The 11,293-nt window shown below is 42.2% G+C and overlaps 1 long non-coding RNA gene across 1 annotated transcript; it reads right to left on the minus strand.

The window, feature by feature from the left end:
* Window positions 1–2,691: 2,691 nt before the first annotated feature.
* Window positions 2,692–4,346, minus strand: LOC148315764 (uncharacterized). The gene is made up of 3 exons (XR_015840605.1): window positions 4,221–4,346; window positions 3,441–3,560; window positions 2,692–2,833 (listed from the first exon to the last, which is right to left on the minus strand). It is a non-coding gene; the product is annotated as an uncharacterized LOC148315764 (long non-coding RNA).
* Window positions 4,347–11,293: the final 6,947 nt, after the last annotated feature.

An 11,293-nucleotide genomic window follows, 5' to 3' on the forward strand; every position in this document is an offset into this window, starting at 1 on the left:
GATATGTTGTGACTGATATTTCAGTCACAGGTTGTCTTTTGAACGCCACCAGGGCCGCAATGGAGCACAGGACAGCCAAAAGTCTTCTTGTCGGACAGCTGTAGTGGCTGGTAGGTTCTAAGATTATAACATAGTAAAGGCACATACAACTCCTAACTGTATTTCATATGATAATGAAGGAAAAGATGATTAGCTATGATTTATGTCAACAATAAAAATGGCTCTACGGGGTCCCCACGAACGCAAACCTGACAGTTGGGTGTCAGATGGCCAACATACCTGACTCGCAATTCAACTCAACTGGACCCCACAACACAAGAAAAAGCTGAGTGAGCCTCAAACCAGACATACACATTCAATGACAAATATCCTGTGACACCAGATATATTAGAAGTCTTGTCTAATCAGCACACGTCTATCTAACTGCAATTTTAACATCTCGAGACACGACAGGATGAGCACACGATACGCATACCTCCATTTCTGAGTCTGTAAAGCCTGGAGGAGGCTGCTTCGATGTTTTAGTAGCATCATAAATTTATTGAATTAATTATATTTGAGGTTGGATTAGATTTTTACACATTTTAAGCCTTAGCCACCCAAAACAAAACATAAGCTCATGAATGAAATAAAACTAATTAATTTCGCCCATGCCAATTAATCTTCTGTAGACACGTGTTGTGACCAGTGTTGTTTTTGGCAGGCATTTTAGATTTTGTCCAAGTCATTTGGACAAAGTGCTGATTTGTTTACATCACATTTAGTCATCCCAATTCGTTATAGTTTTAGTCCAGTTTTAGTCAACGAAAACTAAAAAAAGGGTTTTAGTCCAGTTTTAATCGACGGAAACGCAAAAAAAGTTTTACCCTAGTTTTCGTCAATTTATTCACAAAGGTTTTAGTCCAAGCGGCACGGTGGCCCAACTGGTTAGCATGATGGCCTCACAATATTGAGGTCGTAGGTACGATTCTGGCTCCGGCCTTCCTGCGTGGGTTTCCTCTGGGTAATCCGGTTTCCTCCCATATTCTTAAAACATGCATGGCAAGTTGCTTGGACACTCTAATTGCCCCGAGGCATGAGTGTGAGCGTGGATGGTTGTTCGTCTATGCATGTCCTGCGATTGGCTGGACACCAATTCAGGGTGTACCTCGCCTACTGCCGAAGACAGCTGGGATAGGCTCCAACACCCCCCGCGACCCTAGTGAGGAGAAGCGGTACAGATAACGGATGGATGGATGGATGGATGGGTTTAAGTCCATTTGAGTTAAAACAAGGCATTCAAGGTTTCCACCCAATAACAAAGACTTTTGGATGGACTACTAAGGATTCTTCATTACAAACAGAAAAAAGTGGCAACAGTGGAATCAATACTCACTACTCCAAAATAAGCAGAGAAGCAAAACATTTTGTTGGGCAACTGTTGTGGCTTTATTTCACTAAAAGCAACATAAAATAATTTATGAACCACATGCTAACAATTTTGTCTAGTCAACGAAAAAAATTCATGTACATCACGTCATGTTTTCGTCATAAAAGAACCTCGTATAGCTTGTCATCGTCATTAAAAAAGGGGCGTTAACGAAGTATTTTCGTCATAGTCATCAGTGACGAAAACAACACTGGTTGTGACTGATATTTCAGTCCCAGGTTGTCTCCTGAACACCACCAATTGGGCAAGGGAGCGCAGGAAAGCCTGGGGTCTTCTATTTTTACAGTATAGAAAGGCTAAATATCAAATTGAAACAGTGTTTTATATCATGAATATACAGGGTTGGTGCTGGTTCTGGTAGGGAAACCACAACATAAAGATGTCCTTAATTAGTCCCACAATGGGGATATTTGCAATATGGCATATGATGGCCTAACAGGGCCACCGCCCAGAAAGGAGTAACGCAGAACTTTGTAATACTGTCACTCCCTGACCAGTTCGTTGTTCCTGCAGAGCCAAACTTTGACTCAGACCCACAAATTTGAATTACAGATAGTGGACAATGGAGAACTCCCCCAGTCAGTCATCATGTTCAACTTCCATAGAAACTTCACATACATTTATTAGATTGCCAAACTAATTGGAAACTACATCACCAGAACACCACAAGTGGGCTCTGTTATTGTACTTAAAGATGCATCTTACAAACCTGTGTTCTCCAAGGCCAGCTGGTCCATAGTCTTAAGTTATTTCTTCGCCAACATCAATGTCTCGGAGCGCAAACAGACAGAGGTGTGGTCTGTCCTCTGTTGTCATCTTCTTCATTTTACAGTTGGGGTGCATGTGGTCATCATTAACCAGTCTTCCCAGACTGCCATCTTCTTGAGCTGCATCAACACTTAAAATAGATTAAAAAAAAAAAAAACAATTATTCAATCAATGTCAGAAATTAATCTTTGAGACAATCTTGTGTACACAAAACATAAAAATAGGAAATCCACAATTTTTAAATCTAAATCAAATCATACAAGAAATTTCTATTGGAATCAGACCCTATTAACAGCTTGTCTTTGAGACTTCATGATCTATATTTTCATTTGTACAGATTCAACGCATGAATAAAAGTAATTATACATTTTTGCTTAGAGAATGATTTTTCCCCTAACACTTATGGGATGAGTATGTGTTTATTTTTTTAAATAAAAACAAAAATAAGATAACATCTCAATCTTTGCCTCACCTCCAAGTTTTTTCTTGCCGGCGGAAGTCAAACAAAAAGACAGTGCCTCTTCCATCCATCTTCCTGCGTTGAGATTCATCAGAATCTATCAATTTTCCTCTGTACTCCATAATAAAGAATAAAGTCGTCTTTCCTGAAAGGGGCCTTGGTAAATACTCCTCGACCTAGTTAACAGGGAAATCAAGTTAGCTTCGTCATATTTTTAAGCACACAAATAAGGAGTCATCATATTCATTTGGGCCACTATCCTAATGTAGGGTGGTTTGAAACATTGCTTCTTGTGAGGGATAGAGCAGAGCCCTTCTTTATGATTTTAAAGGAACAGACCAGCCAAAATTCATTTTCCAGCATTGCATTAGCCAGTATGTATTAGGACTGAAAGTACAAATGTCAATTGCACCTGGTTACGTAAAAAAAAAACTTTAAGATTATTTAGTTTCAAAACAATGACATACACTGTACACAGTCATATTGGATCGCGTCACGTGATCTCTGTGACGTATTACGTGCTTTACACTAGACTATCAATATCGGACTTGTTCACCGGTCTATTGTGGTATAAAAATGCCGGAGGGCGTCATCAAGTACAGCCTTAATTTAGATAGAACTCCTACCATCAGGTTTCACACTCACTGAAATAACTTGAAACTGACAAAAGTGGCAAAAGAAAAGGTCAAGACACTCTTAATGTAAAATAACCACTTAAAAAACGATGTCAGCTTGGTTATCAGAAAACAATAATATATCTTAGCAAAAGCGTTAACATCATACCTTTAAATTAGTTTATATACTTCGCTTCTAACTCTGCAGTCTTGACCAGACCCTTGACTGCATGTTCAATAGTATCCTGCTTTGGGGACTTCCTGCATCTCAGGGAAGGCATTGTTTATTCTATAAAGAAAAAAGACAGTATTGTGTTGAGAATTATTAATACTATGGGCTAAATGGAGTTTTAACAATATCAGTGTAAGAAAAATAAATTATAAATTAAAAAAATATCAATTCCTCCATCCCAATTAACGATTTCAACCATAATAGTTTATATTGAAGTTTAAACAACAGACACAGACAGATTTATGCAGTGCGACTACAAAAATCTTACCAAAATTGCATTCACAGTAACCTTTGCTTTAAGAATCATGTAATTAACCAGTGAACATCGTGTCTTACACAAAAATTAATGACAGAAATTATCATGGTACTTGCATTCTGTGGTTCTATAACAAAAGTGCAAGCTGTTAGCTCCGCAAAGCTAACGCAACAAGCTAGCGTCCCTCGTGCTCACATTCAATGCAAACCTGACCACCGGATGACAATACGCGTCGGTTTAGTTCTTTAAATGAGTAAAAGCACCATGACGTTTTATAATTATTCAATGCTTAACTGGAGCTCGTCAATTATGTCGATGTAGGAGCACATGTTTGCTAGGCCAGTGTTGTAGGCCCACATCCATGGTGCTACTTTGTATAGTGTTTTCCACACAACTATCTCTAACTATGAACAAATGCACTCGACGCATGTTTTGAAAAAAACCCAACGAAAAACACTTACCTCTCCGTTTCAACAGCAGTTCGAACTTCGAAGTGGTGATATTCTCCAGCGTTAAGCACCTGCTCGAACTGCGAATAGGTCAAATTCAACAGCGTCTTTTTTCTGTCTTAATAAGGACGCGATGAGAGGAGGAGCGCTTGCCTTTTCGTCAGCACGCCCCGCGCGGGTGGTGCTGCTTTATCACTCTCTATCTGTGCCCGCCCGCCGGCACGTCGATAGAAAAATAATATTCCTTCAAACATTACTTTCATCTTCTTAACGTTTTGTAGTGAATTTAACAGGTTCACCACTTTTTTCAAATACACCAATGGAAAACAGGTCTTAATTGAGGAAACATACAAAGAGCGTCTCACAAACACCTTATGATGAGCAATGTAATTTGATCACGTTTTTTGTCACTGCCTGGACGTTGGGTTCACTGGCCTGGTGGCAGTGGCTTGTAGACACTGTCACTGAGTGGGAACGGATCTCAAGGTGGGTCAAACTAACCCAAGCAGTGGATCGGTCCGTTTTTTAAATTTATTAATTTTTTTATTTTATGTATTTATTTATTATTTAATACAAGGGCTTCGGCTCACTACCAGTGGGCGGGACCAAAGAATTTGGGTTTCCTTTGAGCTAGGAGGCAGTCAAAGGCATTCCAATCCCCGGCAACATAAAGCGCCTAGCTCTGGGGACATGGAATGTCATTTCTCTGGTAGGGAATGAACCCGAGCTGGTGTGTGACGAGACCAGTGGTTCTCAATTATTTCCTGTCATGCCCCCCCTACCAAGAAGAAAACAATTCACACCCCCCCACCACAATTTTCTTTTACATTTCGTACTAATGTACATGTTCTTTGCATATTAATGTTAGATTGTCAATAAAATATCTTACCTTAACAAAGCTAAATTGATAAAAATAAAATATCATTTTGAGAACGACTATTGTGAGGATCTCGAAACTCAGTACTCTGTGGTGCTAATATTGATGAGATGATAAATATGTTGAAGCCACAGAACAAAAAGATTAGATATTGTTTGGAAATTAATGACGTACATAAAGGAATATCAGCCTTGATTGGAGTACATTACTGCATTTAAATTTTTAATAAAAATGAAACAATTATTGATGTTATGACCACTATGAAGAATTTAAAAAACAATATATAGGGATAATTATAGTTTTCATTTTGTTATGTGTAGTCTGTTCATGTTGCATTATTTTTATGACAAAGACGATGGTTAATCGTAGGTTTGTTGCCCAAATGTACCATTACAACCTGATTAATGTTGAGAATGACGAACTCAAACTGGACACTGAAACGTAAAAACACATGGACTTCTTGCCCCTGTCCTCACACGTGCACACACACACACACCATACACGAAGATCCGGGAGGTAAGGACGGCTGTCCTACAGGATGCGGATGGAAGAACAACTGCAGCGGAACAATGCCAGGGATGTCTGGAGGGGCCTGAAGACCATCTCAGGCCACGGACAAGCAGGTAAGACCCAGAAGGGGGGGGGGCTTCAGTGGGCAAATGAGTTGAACCTATTTTTCAATAGGTTTGATCAAATGTCTGACCCCGCTCAGGCTTCCCTGATGCAGCCCCCACCCACCCCTCCTGCCACTGCGAACAAGACCCTCTCTCCCCCTCTCTCGCCCCTCTCTCTCTCCACAGGCTCCAGTTCCCAGCCTCATCAGACAACCACCACTTCCTCCTGCTCAGCCTTGTTCCTCACAACATCTCAGGTGAAGAACCAGCTGAGGAAGATGAAGGCGAGGAAGGCGGCAGGCCCAGATGGGACCAGCTCCCAGCTCCTCAAATCCTGCGCAGACCAGCTGTGTGGAATCGTCCAGCACATGTTCAACCTGAGCTTGAAGCTGGGCAGAGTCCCCCAGCTGTGGAAAACATCCTGCCTGGTTCCGGTTCCAAAGACACCCCATCCGAAGGAGCTCAACAACTTCAGACCAGTGGCGCTGACGTCTCATCTGATGAAGACCCTGGAGAGACTGGTCCTCGTCCATCTGCGCCCCCTGGTCAGCTCCTCAATGGACCCACTCCAATTTGCATACCAGCCTGGCATCAGTGTGGATGATGCCATCATCTACCTGCTCCACACTTCACTCTTCCACCTGGAGAAGGCGGGGGGCACGGTGAGGATCATGTTCTTTGATTTCTCAAGTGCTTTCAACACCATCCAGCCCGCCTTATTGGGAGACAAGCTGGAGCAGGCGGGAGTGGCCCACCACCTCATCACATGGATTCACAACTACCTCACAAACCGGCCACAGTACGTGAGAACACAGGACTGTGTGTCTGACGTGCTCCTCTGCAGCACGGGAGCGCCGCAGGGAACTGTGCTGGCTCCCTTCCTGTTCACCCTCTACACCTCGGACTACAAATACAATTCCACAACCTGTCACCTGCAGAAGTTCTCTGATGACTCTGCGATTGTCGGCCTCATCACTGACGATGACGATCGGGAGTACAGAGGGGTTACGCAGGGGTTCGTGGACTGGTGTCAGCAGAACCGCCTCCAAATCAACGCTGGGAAATCCAAAGAGCTGGTGGTGGATTTCCGCAAGCGTCGGCACTCTCCACCTGCACCAGTGAATATCCAGGGAACAGACGTTGAGAGGGTCTCAACTTACAAGTACCTGGGTGTTCATCTGAACAATAAACTGGACTGGAGCGACAACACAGACGCTCTCTATAGGAAGGGTCAGAGCAGACTCTTCCTACTCAGGCGGCTGAGGTCCTTTGGCGTTCGGGGAACACTCCTCAGGAACTTCTATGACTCGGTGGTTTCATCAGTCATCTTCTATGGAGTGGTCTCCTGGGCAGGAGGCATCTCGGGCCGAGACAAAAAGAGACTGGACAAACTGGTGAGGAGGGCCAGCTCTGTCCTGGGCTGCTCCCTGGACTCTGTGGACTCAGTGGGGGGCAGAAGGATGACGGCAAAACTGTCATCAATGCTGGACAAACCAGCCCACCCATTCAATGACACTCTGAGAACACTTTACAGCTCCTTCAGTGACAGACTTTTACACCCTCGCTGTACCAAAGAGAGATTTCGCCGCTCCTTCCTGCCAACTGCTGTCAGACTTTTTAACAAGAACATTGGGTCAGGCCTACAAACGGGAGGGCATTAGTGCAATTGTGCAGTCCTAGGATGCAATATTAACTACTACTGTACTTTCAGCCAAGGGTGTACTTAAATATTGACCAATGATGTATTTTGTTTACCATTACAGTATTCTTATTACAATACTTCTATCACTGTAGTATTTCTACCACTGCAGGATGTTCACTATTACAGTACTTTTATCATTGCAGTACTTTTATCATTGCAGTATTTTTCTATCATTGCGGTACTTTTACTATTACAGTACTTTTACCATTGCAGTACTTCATTGCAGTACTTTCATCATTGCAGTATTTTTCTATCGTTGCAGTACTTTTACTATTACAGTACTTTTACCATTGCAGTATTTTCTATCATGCAGTACTTTTCTATCATTTCAGTACTCTTACCATTACAGTACTTTTATCATTGCAATATTTTTATGATTGCAGTATTTTCAATCATTCAGTAGTTTTTATCATTACAGCGTTTCCCCCTCCGTATAATGGACAAACATTAGGAGTGTTTCCTTACACTTAGATACGTTTATATACGTTTATACTGTGTATATTTGCATGCTTTTTCTGAATGTCTGCTGCTAATGTTATACATTAACGGCTACATTACGCCGCCGACTCTGTGTGATCTATATCTTTGCTGCTGTAACACCTCAAATTTCCCCATTGTGGGACTAATAAAGGACATCTTATCTTATCTTATCTTATCTTATCTCTCCTACAACGAGGCAAGGGCCTCCACCAAGTCACCCCAGGGACAAGTTTTATTCCCTGATGGTCATCAAATTATGAGGATCTCATTCTACGCCGGAAGGGAGGAGGGGAATTTTTCCCTAATGTGAGGTTTTCGCTCCTCCACTGATGATCACACTGTTGTATGATTTCATTATGATGATCTGTCTTAAAGCCGTAAGGACATGATTTTTAAATCCACAACAGGGGGGAAATGTAAGATGGGCTGAGGATAGGTAATCAGTTTGTGTATTCATAATCATGTTTTTATACACTCATTAATGTTGAACACACACAGAGACACTTACTTGTTATTTTAACACACACACACACAGACACCGTATCCTGAAGATGTGTTTAGTTAAACTGACCTTGGGTTATGATTTTCTGCCTGCTGGAGTCCCTGGTGATTAGTTATTGATGCTTTAGTTAAACTGACCTTTATACCGTGAGTTATTGATGTTTTCTGTCTCTTGGTGATTAGTTGTTGATGCTTTTCTGTCTTCTGGTGATTAGTTATTGATGAGTTAGTTTCAATAAAAAGGCAGAACGGAGGGTGAGAGTCAGAGGGTGTGCGGGATTGAACTGGCAAGACGGCTGTTTCGCCTCCTGGCTCCCTCTCCCATTCTGAATGGCACAAAACGAAAACTTTAGTAAGTTATTTCAGTCTAAAAAAGGCGTCAGGGCATTTTTAAACCGGACAGTAAGTCGCCACTGTCTTGGTTCCTTTTTGTGCCTTGACCCATACCGGAATTATTGAAAGGATGCAGTCCTATTTACAGGCCCAAGTGACACCCCAGGTTTCTGTTGTTTGTACGAGGGCGCTTAATAGGTACTGCTATTCACAATCGTCTTAGGCTGTTTCTTTGCAGAAGTTTATGGACAATGTGTAGTGCTGTAGGATGCAGTCTAGAGCATTCTTGACATTGAAGCTTTTGTTTCCAGCAACTGCTAATGCGACCGTGCATCAAACATGCAAAACACAGACCCTTGCTCCTCAAGAAGTCAATCTTATCCTTGTGATGCTTTCTCCTAAATTCCTTACCAATTGTGAGACTGTGTTGCTCTCCATTACAATTAGCACATGGTTTGGCAATAGCATCCACTGAAACAGGTTCTGCCTTTGGCGTGGTGGTTTTGTTGTTTTCCATCTTGGCGGGCACAATGACTGTTGTGAAGACTTTCTTTGATTTTGTTGTTTCTGTGTGTTGTGATTTTGTTTTCTGTTTTATAGAAATCTTTCGTGCTTGTCAACAAAGTCAACAAAATCCTTAAACTTCACTCTTCTATTTGTTCTTTCTTGGAGATTGCAGGCAAATTTTCTCCAAGATTCTATAAGTCTGTATGGAAGTTTGTTTGCCAATGCCTTTATATTAGCCATGTTGTCCAAGTCCTCCATGTAATTAACATCTGCCATTATGTTCGAACAGCCCATAAGGAATAATGTGAAAGACTGAAGTGCAACACCATCTTCAGACTTGATTGTTGGCCAATCCATGGCTTCCTTTAAATATGCTTCTGCTATCATGAAGTCATCACCATAAAACTCCTTCAAGATTTGTTTTGCTTTGGTATATCCTGTCAGAGGTTCCATATGGATGCAGCTCTTCACCAACTCATGTGGTTGTTCACTAGTATACTGCAGCTAAAATTGAAGATGATCACGGTTATCACTTGTACGGCCTTCAATCCCATGTTCAATGGCACCTATACAGGTTTTATAATGCAGAGGGTCGCCTGTAAAACGTAGGAATGGAAAGTTCGGGAAGAAGCGATGCTTTTTGACTCTTTGCTAAGTATTCTGCGACACTGGCTTGCTGTGAGATTGCGTGGCAAAGGCCATCAAGCACATGTCCCTGTTGTTCTCTACTTTCTGTCTGATGTGGAAATCTAGCCATTGGAATAGTCGAAGTGGGAGCATTTCAGGTCAACACTGCTTGTTGCTCTGATAGGCTGTGATGGTAATTGAATGTTTTTCCTTGTTTAAATTGTAACACACTCATCAGGAATGTGGATACCATCCTCCTGGGTATTTTCATATCTTCTCAAGACATCCAATTTAGCATCAGACTCAGGGAGTGCCGTTTGCATTGCATGCATTTCCTTCTTTGCTTTAATTGCAGCTTCTTCTTGCTCAAGTGCCAACCTTTGTTGTAAATCAGCAGCCTTTGCCTTTAAACATGCTCGTTCCATTTGAGCCTTTAATTTAATTGAAGACGTTGACAGAAGTGAGCTTCTGTCTGTTAGATTCTTTACTTCTACTTCTATGGGTGTAGTTAGTTGATGCAGATCTACTATCAGCAGGTGATATTTGTTTATTGCATCCTTCCTCTGCACGTTTCAAAACGTCCTTCTTCCATTGCTCACATTTCCATTAATTACATTTTTTGGATCAAACCAGTTATTTTGGTCATCGGCAAAATCCTCTTCAGTCTTTAAATTTTGCAGACCGGAATTGAGGTCCACAAATTCTTGCTCCATGCCGCTAAAGCAAACACGAACCTCAGTTTTTTACAGCGTCAACATTTGCATCATCCTCCATCAATTGTTCAATTTGACGTTGCATGGAGGTCAATTGAGCAAATTTGCAGCTGCGTGCCTGCATCCGTTTAGGCTTGTGATCTTCTACAGCTTTTCTCCGTCATTTTTAATGTCCGCTTTCCACTGTCTTGTTCCTCCATGTCAATCCACAATGAAGCAAACAAAAACGTCAAACTGACTGTAGCGTCTCAATTTGCAGGTCAGCCGAATGACGATCAAAGTTTTAAGCAGTTTACTCACGCACCTGTTACGTGCGCGTCCTTGTTAACTCGCGATGCTTGTCAAGTATGGACGCATGCTAACAGCTAGCAGCTCATTGTCCCGACTGGAAAGTTGCTCCTTAGCTGTGATGTGCCTAGGGTTACACTATCTATCATTAACAAACACAGCCAGCCCTCCTCTTTCCTCTTACCGCTTTCCAGTGTCCTGTCCGCAAGTAGTATTTGGAAGCCGTCAAATTCCACAACGGTGTCCGGCGTTAGCTCTGTTAGCCATGAATCCGTGAACATCAGCAAGCTAGCTCATTGGAAGTTCCTCTCGTGCCGCGTTAGCGCTGTTAGCTCGTCCATTTTCTTGGGAAGGTATCTAACATTTCCCATAAAAACGGACGGGAGGACGGGGTGGTCACGCCTCCTCTTTGCCTGGCGTTTCGCCCCCGCGCGACATCCCCC

The sequence above is a fragment of the Idiotropiscis lumnitzeri genome, unplaced genomic scaffold (assembly GCF_059441095.1).
Source record: "Idiotropiscis lumnitzeri isolate Australia: NSW breed Sydney's pygmy pipehorse unplaced genomic scaffold, RoL_Ilum_1.0 HiC_scaffold_41, whole genome shotgun sequence".
NCBI lineage: Eukaryota > Metazoa > Chordata > Actinopteri > Syngnathiformes > Syngnathidae > Idiotropiscis > Idiotropiscis lumnitzeri.